This window comes from Rhincodon typus, chromosome 14 (assembly GCF_021869965.1).
Source record: "Rhincodon typus isolate 14 chromosome 14, sRhiTyp1.1, whole genome shotgun sequence".
Lineage (NCBI taxonomy): Eukaryota > Metazoa > Chordata > Chondrichthyes > Orectolobiformes > Rhincodontidae > Rhincodon > Rhincodon typus.
The window spans coordinates 28,110,257-28,123,697 of record NC_063345.1 but is presented as its reverse complement, the minus strand read 5'-3'; the positions used below and the strand labels follow the sequence as shown (position 1 = coordinate 28,123,697).

At 38.7% G+C, this 13,441-nt stretch overlaps 1 protein-coding gene across 2 annotated transcripts in view; it reads left to right on the top strand.

The window, feature by feature from the left end:
• LOC125484895 (teneurin-1-like) overlaps window positions 1-13,441 on the top strand; it is a 313,884-nt gene that overhangs the window by 22,623 nt on the left and 277,820 nt on the right. The window contains exon 1 of one of the 2 annotated variants that reach the window (XM_048605476.1): window positions 2,046-2,117. The exons of the other annotated variant lie outside the window; for it this stretch is intronic. The gene's annotated coding sequence lies outside the window, so the exon portion shown is untranslated. Of the gene's footprint in view, window positions 1-2,045; window positions 2,118-13,441 lie in introns of those variants that run through there. 2 annotated transcript variants of the gene reach the window in all.

Genomic DNA, 13,441 nt, shown 5'->3' with positions numbered 1-13,441 from the left:
TATATCAGGAGGATGTTTCCTCTTGCGGTAGTGACTAAAACGAGAGGACATTGTTTGAAGAATGAGAGATCCTCCCTTTAAGATGTAAATGAGGAGGTTTCTTTTTTCTCTCTGAGGTGTATAATTCTGCAGAATTATCTTACCCCAGAAAACAGAGGTCATTGAATTTATTCAAGTCTGAGTTAGACATATTTTTGATAGACAAAGAAGTCAAGGGTTTATAGGAGGAAATGTATAGGAAGAATGGAGACCTGAACCATGATTGAATTCTATTGAATGGCAGAGTAGGCCACTCTTGCTCCTTAGTCTTTTGGTCATATGTGCTCCAATCTATAAGCTCACATGAAGCCATTTTCTGCCGCATGTTTCTTAAGTATGAAAATTGCAACCATTTCCTTTTGGATTAATGTCTGTGGCTATAAACATGGCTGGATAACTTAAGATGAGATTTCTGGTGACTTCCAAGCTCATTCTAATTGAAAATGCACAAGCTGCACTGTTGACCAATATCTGCATGATCCACAGCTCCATTACAGCCAGCTCTATCTTGAGTTCATGGTCCTTGTTGCTGTCCGCCAAGATCATTCAAGACCAACTGTAGTATCCACCTTCAGCTTGCTAGCAGCATGCTGAAGTCTGCTGGGGAAAAGAAGGGATATGTTAAAGACACTTTAAACACGTGCCAAAATTTTCTTCAACAATCATAGCTCCTTTGAACTGGTATTTAGATGACAGTAACAAAAACAAACTTGCTGGAAAAGCTCAGCAGGTCTGGCAGCATCTGTGAAGTAAAAAACAGAGTTAACGTTTCGGGTCCAGTGACCCTTCCTCAGAACTAGTACAAGGTTCAACTCTGATGTGTTCTTTGGACAAAATGCCTACTGACGCGTTTGTTAGTGTGCTGGGAGCATGGATGTGGAAAATGGCATCTGGTCTTTAGATTATGTTGCCAAAATGCAACAGGTGGATGGGAAATAGGATAAAGACCAGGATAGATCCTGAGGGATTCGGATGAAGAACCTTTGCTTGAGATACTTCAAATACAATTGGATAAATGAGTGAAACAAGGCGAGGGCAATGTAATTCATCTGGAAAATAGAAGAAAGGCATTTGAGGATGATCATGGTCAACAATATTGAACACTGTAGAGATATGGAGGCCAAGGAGGAGTAGTGCACTACATTTGTAGTGTATCATATAAACACATTCCTGAGTTAAAGGGAGAATATTTGCACATTGAATGTTATTTATTATACATGAACCGAAATATTTTTGTGTAACTACGAACAAAAATGACATCTGACCAGAAATTTTAGTCTGCATTTAGTGATCCAATCATGAATGTTAATGATTTACTGCCTTTTAAGTCATAAATACTCTGACACATGTTTTAATCCCACAAAATTCCTTATTTTTAAAATGTTGACAGTCAAATCTTCCACTTAAAGATGGATCCCTGTTGCTAAATAATTAGTGTTATGCAACAAGAAAGATAAGGGAAAATGCAGGTTATTTCTTAGAAAAGCAAATTTGGGAACATAAATGTGACTTTGTTAAATGTTTAGAATAGTCTACTAAATAAAAGAAATAAAAGCATTGGTGGTTTTCTGACCATAACACCTGATACCATGATGAGAAAGTTAATGTACAACCGTAGATTGGATGTTGCACAAGCAGCCTACAAAAACAGAGGAGGTGAAGGGTTATAGAGAGATGGAGAAATGGAATTATCTGGTTCCAACATGTATGTGGAACTCAAACCAATGTCCAATGATTATGCCAACCAATAGCATTTGATGTGGCATAGGAATAGAATAGGATAGGATAGAATAGAATATCCTTTATTGTCACTTGTACTCCAGTACAGGAGTACAGTGAAAAGTTTTTACAATAGCTGCCTTTTAATGGTGCCATCTTAGGTATAAGTACCTCGGTACAAATCTTACAGAGTTAAAAAAGATATAATGTTGTTATACAAGAGGATTAAAAGGTAAGGATTTATATTATAGTTCAGTAAGAGTACCAAACAGCAGCAGCTCGGCACGTGACACCAGGCCCAAGTCCAACATCTGTCCCACATCACTCCAGCCTCCAGTCCGCTCCTCACCAGCAACAGGGTAAGTCACACTTTACCGTAATTCGCCTCCCTCGCGCTGCTCCGGGACTTGGGATTCCCCAGGCGGTGTTCCAGGGCTCGCAGCCCACACTGTGTTGACTCATTCCTCACGCTGTATCAGCTCGTTCCTCACGTTGCTCCACGACACGCAGCTTCATGCGATGTTCCGGCCCATTCCCCAGGCTCGCACTCCAGGACTCGCTGCTCTGGGAACTTGCTGCTGGGGCCTGGCAGTATTTGCCTCCTGTGCTGAGGGGAGGGAAAAAGAAAAGAGAAGAAAGAAAAAGAGCAAGCAGAAGAGAGGAGCTCCTGCATGAGCATCCTAATCTGCCGCCATCTTTTGATTAAGGATCAATCCCTGGCAACTGTAAAGCTTGGATGTAGGGATGGAAAGAGAGGATATTACTCGGATGCTCTGACTATGGCCAGGTAGACAAGAATGAGACCATTTGTTTGACTGGATGTTCTTTCAATGGAAAAACAAATTGATGGAAAATCAGAAACTAATGGTAATACTAATGAGGTCTGCTGGCATCCAGAGAGAAGCAGAGGTAATGTTTTGTGTTGAATATGACTCTTCTTCAGAACTGAAGTACTGCATGCACACATCCATACATGTCAAAATCCATTGGCATGTTTACATTCTACAACTTGTTAATTTCAAATTTGTAGAACGTTATCGTCATTTGGAAAACAGCATTCATCCTCTTTCCCACCTGATGCCAGCTTAAGAAGCAATTTTTATCTCACCGCACTGTTATGTTTGTTAGCTTCGGAAAAGCAGTACTCTTATAATCAGCCCTAAAGTAAACTTAAGCAAAACTCTGCTAAGTATTTCCTGTTTTGTGAGTATTTTCTGTTTTTATCCCCAACTTTTGTGCTCACTAAGGCACAGCAAAAATGTATCTTCTTGTCTGCACTAACAATTTATATTTATGCATAGTTTACACAATCCTTTAATAATTAATGTTTGAAGAATCGTTGTTAATAATAAAAATGATAGATAACCCTCTAGCATCTCAATCAGTAAAATGCACCTTTCTACATCTAATAACATGCACTTTTTTTATTCTTTCAAGGGATGTACACCACTGGCTAGGTTAGCATTTATTGCCCATCCCTTATTGGCCAGAAGGCAGTTCAGAATCAATTACATTGCTGTGCATCTGAAATCACATGTAGGCCAGACTAGGTAACAATGACATAATCCTCCGTAAAGGACATTAGTGAACCAGATGTGTTTATCCTGACAATTGACAATGGATTATGGTCATCATTAGACTCTCAATTCCAGATTTTTATTGAATTCAAATTCCACCATCTGCTCTGACTGGATTTGACCCTGGGTCCTCAGAACATTAGCCATGTCTCTGGATTAACAGTGCAATAATAATACCACTATTGTCTCCCTTGTCTGCATGCAACTTAAAAAAAAAGTAAACAAACCTTAAATATAATTCACAAACTTTTAAACAAATTGTTTTTCAGTTAAAAACAGAATCTTTGGCCTTTTTAAAGAGAAATTGTGCGCAATTTTTGCTTTCTCTGTAATTGATGCATTATCTCTTCTCATCGTCTAGAATGCCCTTGCAATCTTTAATACAGTTACATATACTAGTTTCCTCCTTTGCCTCATGTCTGTTGTCTGCTTTGGACAGAAGGCCTCTGCACGGTCTCATTCTTGTCTATCTGCCCATAGTCAGAGCATCTGAGCAACATCCTCTCTTTCCATCCCTACTTCCAAGCGTTACAGTCCCCAGAGGTTGATCCTTGATCGTTTCCCATGCCACATCAAATGCTGTTGGTTAATGACATAATCATTGGACATGGGTTTAAGTTCCATTTTCATGTTAGAATTCCATTTCTCCTCCCTGAGGAAGGGTAATACCCAAAACATTGACTGCTCCTTTCCTCCAGATGCTGCCTGGCTTCTTCCAGCCTCCTTTTTGTCTCTCTTGTTAAATAAGGTAATCGTTTTTTGAAGGGCTAATATTGGAGACTGCATCAGACTTCACTCAATGGGATGATGACGTACAGTCTTGGATGCAGTAATGGGAGAATAGCTCTGGATCTTGAAGGGAAATGAGATGTCATCTATGTCCCCAAATAGTTTTAGTAAAATTGTCTAATTAGCTAATTTAACTTGTATCTATTTGCAATAGTCAGACTGCTCAGAGCTAGCTAGACCATATTTAGAATACTATGAGCAATTTTGGACCCCTTATCTAAACAAAGATATACTAGCATTGGAGACAGTCTGAAGATAGTTCACCAGGTTTATTCCAGGACTGGAGGTATTTTCTTTGGAGGAAAGTTTGAGTAGGTTGGGCTTGTACTAATTGAGTTTAGAAGGGAGAGAGGTAACTTTGTTGAAACACATAAGGTTCTTAGTAGTGTACATGCTGAAAGCTGTTTACCTGTGGGAGCGTTGAGGCACAGGGCATAGTCTTAGAGTAATGGGTTACCCAGTTAAGTCATAGATGAAGGATTTTTTTTTCCTTTCAGAGGATATTCAGTCATAGAATTCTTTACCATATGTAGAAGCTAGATCATTATGTATATTCTAGCTTTTTAATCAGTAAAGGAGTCAAGGGTTATGGTAAAAAGACGAGGAAGTGAAATTGAGGATATTCAGATCAACCATGATGTCATTGAATTGCAGAAGAGACTTGATGGGCTGAACAGTCTACTTCAGCTCCTACATCTTATGGCCTTATATTCTTACACTATAATGCAACAAATGGCTGTGTCTTGTTAAAGCAAGAGGTTCTTGCTATGACTCACCGGTGGCTGTTCCTGTACTACTACAGACCAAATAGGTCCAATCAAGGAATGAAGAATGTTGGTAGCTTCCCTCAACCCACAAATACCACAGGGATGAGGTATAATTTCATTCAGCTGCAAAATGGGAAAGTGAAGATGTATCATCATTCTCTAACATAAACTCTGTAACTTTGGGACCATCTGTTTCCCCCTCTTCTGATTGATTATCCCAGACCATTCATAATCAGGATTCAAGCACAAACACAACTTCCAACACGAGTTCATCTCTACCACCAAATCAACTTACTTAATATTGCCTGCACCTGCTTGTAGCTCAGTTCATGCTGTGAAATGATATGTCCATATCTTTGCCACCCCTAACCTCAACAATTCTAATACTGTCCTGGGCAGCTACCTTTCTCCCCTCTCTATTCAACACGTCCAAAATTCTGCTCTCCATATTGTACCCTACACCAAGCTCAGCTCATCTATAACTTCTGTCCTTTGTGACCAACATTGTCTCTGAATTATTCAAGGAGCTCAAATATTAAATGACCCCGCTCATCCTGAAATACTTTCAAAGTTTGGACCCTTTCAATTTCTGTAGCCTACTTGTTTCCTTTGCTGTGACTGGTTATTATATGAATGATTGTTATTGTTTGACCTGGACATGATACCTGTTCCATCCAACACTAACATCAATATCATATTTACACAAGATGATGTTTTGAGAATCTGCTTATTCCATTTGTTTCCTGTAATGAGGTAGATTTATAGGTGGTTGATTGCACCCTCTTTAACCGGTAATAGTGGAGTCATATTTGTGGATCCAGGGGAATGTTAATGGATTCCTAATCCAGAACCTTAGACTAATGCTCCAGAGGCATGAATTCACATCCTTGAAGATAGCTGGGGAATTTAAACATAATTAAGTAATCTAAAATAGAAACCAGTCTCAGTGAAGACAAGTAAATAAAACTCCATCTGGTTCACTAATATCCTTTAGGGAAAGTAATTGATTTTCCTTCATTGTCTGGCCTAAATGCTCTCTGATATGGCCAAGCAAACTACTCAGTTGTATCAAACCACAACAAGAAGTTGCATAACATATGAAGTTGGGCCATTTGGCCCTGCAAGCCTGTGTCACCATTCAATAAGATCATGACTGTTCAATTTGTCCTTTGAATACCATGTAAAAATCTACCACCCAGTAATTTTAGATTCTTGTTCAGCGAGGGAATCAATTTAACTCTGACTTAAAAGTATTCAATCTTATCACATTAAACATTTCTTCCCTTTACCACCAATTCACCAAGGCAACAGTGTGTGCTATCTACAAAATGCTATGCAACAACTCAACAAGGGCTTCAAAAAATCCTTCCAAAGTTGTGATTTCTACCATATAGAGGAACAAAGACAGTAAGCACATGGGAACACCATCATCAGCAAGCTTCCCTCCTCACTACACATAATCATGACTTGGAAACATATTGCATTCTTTCATGGCTGCTGGGTCAAAATTAGCATTACACCACAGTAGCTGAACACAGTGACTCACCATCACCTGCTCAGAGGCAATTATGGCTGGTCAGGAACATCTATGTTTCATGAACAAATAAAGGTTCAATGCAAGCACATTAGTTTCCACACTCATTTTTCAGTAGACTGTAGTCACCTTTTCTACATTCAAAATCATCATATTCTTACTTTTTTGTGTCTTAGTATTCTGCTGTTCCTTCATGATTTCATGCTGCTTGACATTAACAGTAACAAGTACTAGAAGTTTCAATTTGCAGCAGAGTAGAATTGCTGTCGATATTTCACTTGAAATGGAATCACTCGTAGATGCTAATTATGCTGGAATGCCCTAAGTTCTCCTTATTAAGATAAACCAGTCAACTGAATAATTTGAACGCCAGTTCTGTTCATTCTCATGAATCTTGCAGCTGTCTGTTGAGGTGTAATTTGATGTTAGTGAAGTCCTGCTGGAATTGAGAATGCTGGAATGGAACTCAGTTATCTGACTTTAACACCTCTGGAATCCCATATACTGCAAAATTCTTGACTAGAAATCGAATACTGGTTCTAGCCTCTGTAAAGTGGGTTGTTTCAACTGCTGGAAATCAGAGAAATATATTGATCACTGCTAAGAAATAGTTTCCTGCTAGAATGAGTTCACAAAAATCAACGCGAACTCTACTGTGGATAATCAGGTGGATCTGACATAGTGCTTGTAGCTGCTGTGCACTGTTTTGAAGTCTAAGTAGCTTCTGGCAATGCATTTTTTTTCCCCTGTGTGTGGTACCACAAGTCTCAATTGGATAGTTATTCAGCATGGGTCTTTAATGTAAAGTGGCTCCTAATTTTACAACAATTGGTACTGAATAAACAATCAATTAGAAAGGCTGATATGGCACTAGGAAAATGTCACACTGGATTAGTTGAACATGCACTTCTGACTAGGTATAGAATAACTTTTACTCGACAAATTGCTCATGATTAAATAACCTGGGAGTATATGATGCTGAAACAAAAACAGAAATACGATGCTGAAGTTGGGTGCCCGCATCCATCCAGTTGTACTATTGCTTTTGGCATGAAAGATCACAGAATTTTTAGCACAAATGAAATCCAACACAAATTAAGTTTCTGTGATTTGTTTTGCATTAGAAAGCAATACTGCCCACAAAACTTATGTCCCTAGGCTGAATTTCTTACCATTGACTATCTCTTAATTGCAAGGAAGTTCCAAATAAAACAAGCTGGACACACAAAAGCAAAAATAAGCATATTTAATATTTGAAAATGAAGTGTATGACACTGATTACTGTATGGCAATATATCAAGGAAGAATTTGTAAGAAAATTCTTGTTAAACATTTGCATTTTAAAGTGCTGCGCTAAATTGTTGAAGATTTTGGATTCTTGATAAGCAAATCAATTTGAGTAGAAAGTCAAGGAGAAAAAATGCTTCTGAAAATGGATGCAGTTTTGGGCACAAATTGTGCTTAGACCACCAAATGGACGCAAAGGACTTAAATCTCCAGCATACTCATCTTTCAGTTTAATGAGTATAAAAAAACAATTTATTTGCTTCAATTTTTTTTACATTTCCCAAACTTAATGTCTGAGCAAGATGGGCACATTCTTATTTAGTGACAAATTATGAGCAGTTTGTGCTTTTTTTAACTGTGAATACCCAACAGAAGCCAAGTTGAAACTGTCCAAGCTCATTTTACACAGTTCCCTTGATAACCATTAGGTAGAGAAAATGTTGATCACATCTATTTGAGCTGAATTCAAATGATGTCCCATTAGTAAGAGAGCAGTGTATAACTAAGAATAGGATGCAGAATTAATAACACTTGCAGTTGGGAAGACATTTAAAACAAAACAGATTATGCCTGTTTGGGAGAAGCATCGTAATTTGCTCATCAAAAAAATGCAGATCACACCAGAAGTTTAGGATACAAAAGAGTCATTGTCGTCTGATATGATGTCTCACTCTGACTGCAGCGAAACATTCATCAGCTAATAAATGCAGGTACGCATAGTGACTTGATCAATACATTACATTTACAGGAGTGGTATCATAGTCATATTGGCACTCTAATCGAGAGACTCAGGCCAATGCTCTGGTGATATGAGTTCAAATTATAGCACTACAGATGGTAAAATTTAAATTTAGTTTTATAAATCTGGTTTAAAGGCTAGCTTAATAGTGATCATGAAGCCATTGTTGACTGACCTAAAAACCCATTTAGGTCACCAAAAATTTTAGGAAAGGAAAATCTGCCATCCTTTTCTAGTCTATATGTGACTCCACACTCACAGCAATTTCAATATTCTGAATTACCTTCTGAAAATGGTTGGGCAATAAATGCTGTCTCAGCCAGTTAATCTCACTCCCTAATGGCGAATGAAAAGATAGTTACATAATAATTTTAGAACAGAGGCTCTTCTGCCATATATTCTAAGCTTTCCGTAATATTAACTTCATCTTTCTGCTACATTATTTCTCTCTTTCTCAAATAAGTTTCACAATATTGGTTCAGGGAATATAGTACTTTAGGTAATTTGCTTTAACATTATGATAGTATACTTTCTTTGCGCTGTTCCTAAATCACCTGAAATTGTATTGGAGACATTTCATAGTTGTGAAAAGTGCTATATAAAAGCATGTTGTTCTTTCTTCTTTAATGCTGCCAGCATACTCAACAGTGACTTGCAACCACCAAGCCTTCATAGTACACATCTTATTTTACAAACTGGTGAACAGCTTTGTTAAAATCAGAATAAGAAGATATTAGGCCATTGCAATCCATTGGGCTCCTAACCATCATCTCTCAGCCTGATTTGCATGTCTTAATCAGGTTCCGACCTCAGTCAGACAGGCATCACAAGCGCCATAAGAAAAGGGTCCAACAAAGATGGTAGCAAACAGGAACTGAGTGGGAGCATTAGTCTTTGCAGAGCTCAGTTTACTGTACATCTGCTGTGCCTTTGCTGAGAGCAATGGATTAAAATTTTCCTCCAGTGGGAATTTTTTACTTATCCACTAGCTGGAATTTAGGTAAATATTGCAGTGAGAGGAAGTAGTTCATTAACAAGTATAATCCATGTTAAGTATTTCGTAAGTACAAAGCAAAGCAAGAGTAGAATGGCCCAGTTATAGGAAGGATATTATCAAGCTGGAGAGGGTTCAGAAGAGATTTACCAGGATGTTGCCGAGTATGGAAGGTTTAAGTTATAAAGAAAGGCAGGACAGGCTGGGACTTCTTTCACTGCAGCATAGGAAGTCGAGAGGTGACCTGGTAGAAGTTTATAAGATAATGAGAGATATAGATAGAGTTGATCGTAGTTGTCTTTTCCCTGAGATGGGCAATTTCAAGACTAGGGGGCACATTTTTAATGTGGGAGAAGAGAGATTTAAAAAAGACGTAAGAGGCAAATCTTTTACACGGGGTGGTGGTTCACGTATGGAATGAACTTCCTGATGAAATGATGGATGCAGGTTAAATTACAATGTTTAAAAGACATTTGGATGGATATATGAATAGGAAAGGTTAGGAGGGATATGGGCCAGGAGCAGGCAGATGGGGCTGGCTTAGTTTGGGATTATGTTCGGCACAGACTAGTTGCACCAGAGGGTCTGTTTCTGTGTTATATGAATCTATGACTCGATAACACAAATATTGTCAGTGGAGCAGATAACAACATGTTACTGTGCAGGTTAACCTGGGGGAGTGCGTGCCATGTGATGGTGTGTCAGCTTCGTTTAAGACATCTTTCCTCAAATGTTCCAGAAAATTAGCATGCCAGAAAATTCCTTGCAGCAGCAGGAACAGCAGCAATTTCCTTCTATGACTAGATTTCCAATCATTCCTGACTCTAGTTTACCAGTTAAACTTTGTCTCTGTTATTGTAGACTGAAGATAACTGAGGGTAAAGGAGCAAAGCCACTATTTAATTTGTCAGAAAATCTCTTTTTGCCTCCAATGTACTTCTTTCTTTACCTGGTGTGTTGATTCTCACTACACAGTGAATGAGAATAACAATTGGCACAGACATATAGAACTGTTAGTGTAACAAATGTCCAAAAGCTCCTCGAAAAAAAGAAACAACAGAACAACAGTAGAAGAAGAGTTAGGAAAGATGCTTGAGAACACTTTCAAACAAAGGGTTTGAGGGACTGGGCAGTGGATTTTAAAGGAAGACGGTAGTAGCAAGTTTTAAAGATTTTAGGAGGGAGTTCCGATGAATTAGGCTGACATTTCAAAAGGTTTTCCATAGCTGCTTGTGCAGACAGATGAACAGGATATATGAATTGGAGGTGGAATACAGGAAATTATATAGCTGTGGAAGAAACCAGAATAGAACTATTTCTAATCATATTCAATAAAATAGATACGTATGTTCTAGTAAGGGGTTCAATCAGTACCAATTGTAAGCAGAAATCCAGGCTATATTTTATCCCTTTTTAAGACGTGGACACCAGTTATAGTGCACAGAGTATCTGTTATATAAGCATCTGATGTGGGACCACTTATATTACAAAAGTACAACATCATTTGTGTCAGAACAAATTGACCAGAATTTTTTGGGCCAACAGAGCTCTTGCACACCCACTGAAAAACCAACAGAATCTTATCAGTTCCAGGAGGAGGCCTGATGACACCAATTACCCTCAGATACCTAAGTAGTCACCATCAGACCTTCCCTGCAATTGAGACCACCACTGACATATGTTCTACCTACTGAAAGCTGCCAAGTGCCATGTTTCCTCCTTTAACTGGACAAAATTCCAATAGGATGCATCCTTCAAAAGTTTCATATTCAGTTTGCTCATGGAAATACCTGATATATCACTGTGTTGTACCAATTAGGATTTTTAATATGTGGATATGAAATGCAGTAAGGTTACTAACAGCAACCGTAGAAATAAGAAAAGTTGTGTGCACAATTGAACTGTGCTGGGGCCAGTGTTCTAGCAAACTATATTTTTTTAATTCATCCACAGGCCAGCATTTACTACCCATCCCTAATTGACCAGAGGACAGTTGAAAGTCAACCACATTGCTGTGGGTCTGGAATCATGCATAGGCCAGACCAGGTAAGATGAGAGTTTCCATCCCTAAAGTACATTAGTGAACAAGGCAAGCTTTTTCCTAACAATCAACAACGGTTTCATGGTCATCATTAGACTCTTATTTCCAGATGATTATTGAATTCAAATTCCACCATCTGCCATGGCGAGATTCAAACCCAGATCTCCAGAACATTGCCTGAGTCTGTGGATTAATAATCCAGCAAACATACTGCTAGGCCATCACCTACCCAGCATAGGCCATATAACTAAGGAAGTAAGCTTTAAGCTAACCAATATGTTGAGAGACCAAATTTGGGTAGATGGAGAAAATTAAGGGTTGAATGAAGGCAGGACAGCAAAGCAGTAAAAAAGGAAATGAAGGCTAGGAAATAGATGGATGCAACAGAGAGAATAAACCGAAGAAAACATCGACAGTCAAGACTAGATCTTACAAAGATAATAAAGACAAAACTAAACACATGCAGTATGGTGGCTCAGTGGGCAGCACTGCTGCCTCACAGTGCCAGGGGCCCAGGTTCAATTCTGCCCTCAGACAACTGTCTGAATGGAGTTTGCACATTCTTCCTGTGTCTGCATGGGTTTCCTCCCACAGTCCAAAGATGTGCAGGCTAGGTGGATTGGCCATGCTAAATTGCGCGTAGTGTTCAAGGATGTGTAGATTGGTGAGTTATAGACGGATGGGTCTGGGTGGGATGCTCTGAGGGTTGGTGTGGACTTTTTGGGCCGAAGGGTCTGTTTCCACACTGCAGGGATTCTAAGATCTAAGACTCTGTGTCTGAATGCACGTAGCATTCATAAGAAGGCAAACTAATTGGTAGCACACATTAAAATAAACAAATATATTGGGATAACCTTTTGAAGACATCACTGTATGATGACAAGGATTGGGTCTTGAAGGGTATGTGATATTCAAAAAGAATGAGAAGCGAGGAAAGGTGCAGGGTAGCACTATTAGTCAAGGATAGAATTTGTGCAATTGTTAGAGATGACCACGGTTCAGGAGATCAGTGTGTAGAATCAGTTTGGGTAGAGATAAAGAATAGTAGGGGAAGTAAGTCACCAGTGAGAGTAGTCCACAGGATTCGTAATAATAACCACAATGCAGGACAAGCTGTACAAAAGAAAGGTTTAAAAAAAGGAGTGCCTTTTGATAAAGTAATGGCTCGACCATGGGTGATTTTAATCCATGCATAAACTGAAAAAAAAAATAGATTCGCAATGGTAGTCTGGTTGAGAAGTTCATAAAATGATTTTATGAGAGTTTCTTCAAGCAGCACCTTCAAGAACCAACCACAGAGCAGGTTATATCAGACTTGGTATTGAGTAATGTGACAAGGTTAATTAATGATCTTAGAGAAAAGACACCGCTAGGCAACAGAAACCACAATAATGATTGAATGTTACATCCTCTTTAAAAGGATGAACAGAGGGTCTAAGGCTAGTATTTTCACTTTTTAAACATGGACAGCTAAGTGGATGTGAAATCTGAATCACCTGAAGTGAACTGGGCTTTTAGGCTTGGAGCTATTTAATAGAGAACCAGTGGTAGACATGTCAGGGGATATTTCAGAATAAATACGTTTATACTCTAAACAAAATTTCGAAGGGGAGGAACCGGCATTTGTCATTAACTAAAGCATTTAATGAAAGCTTAAAGTTGAAGAAACCTCGGTGAAAGTATATAGTCATGCAAAATGAGTGGCAGGTCAGATGATTGTTCAGAGTATAAAGAATGGCCAAGAAAAGCAGAACAATTAATCAGAAGAAGTAAAAAAAGTATGAGATATATTCAGAATTGACAAAGGCGTAGCAAGATTTTCTTTTGATAGTCAAAAAGAAAAGAGCCAAAAAAATGAGTTAACAAGGTGTAGCGCTGGATGAACACAGCAGGCCAAGCAGCATCAGAGGAGCAAGAAAGCTGATGTTTCAGGTCTGGACCCTTCTTCAGAAATT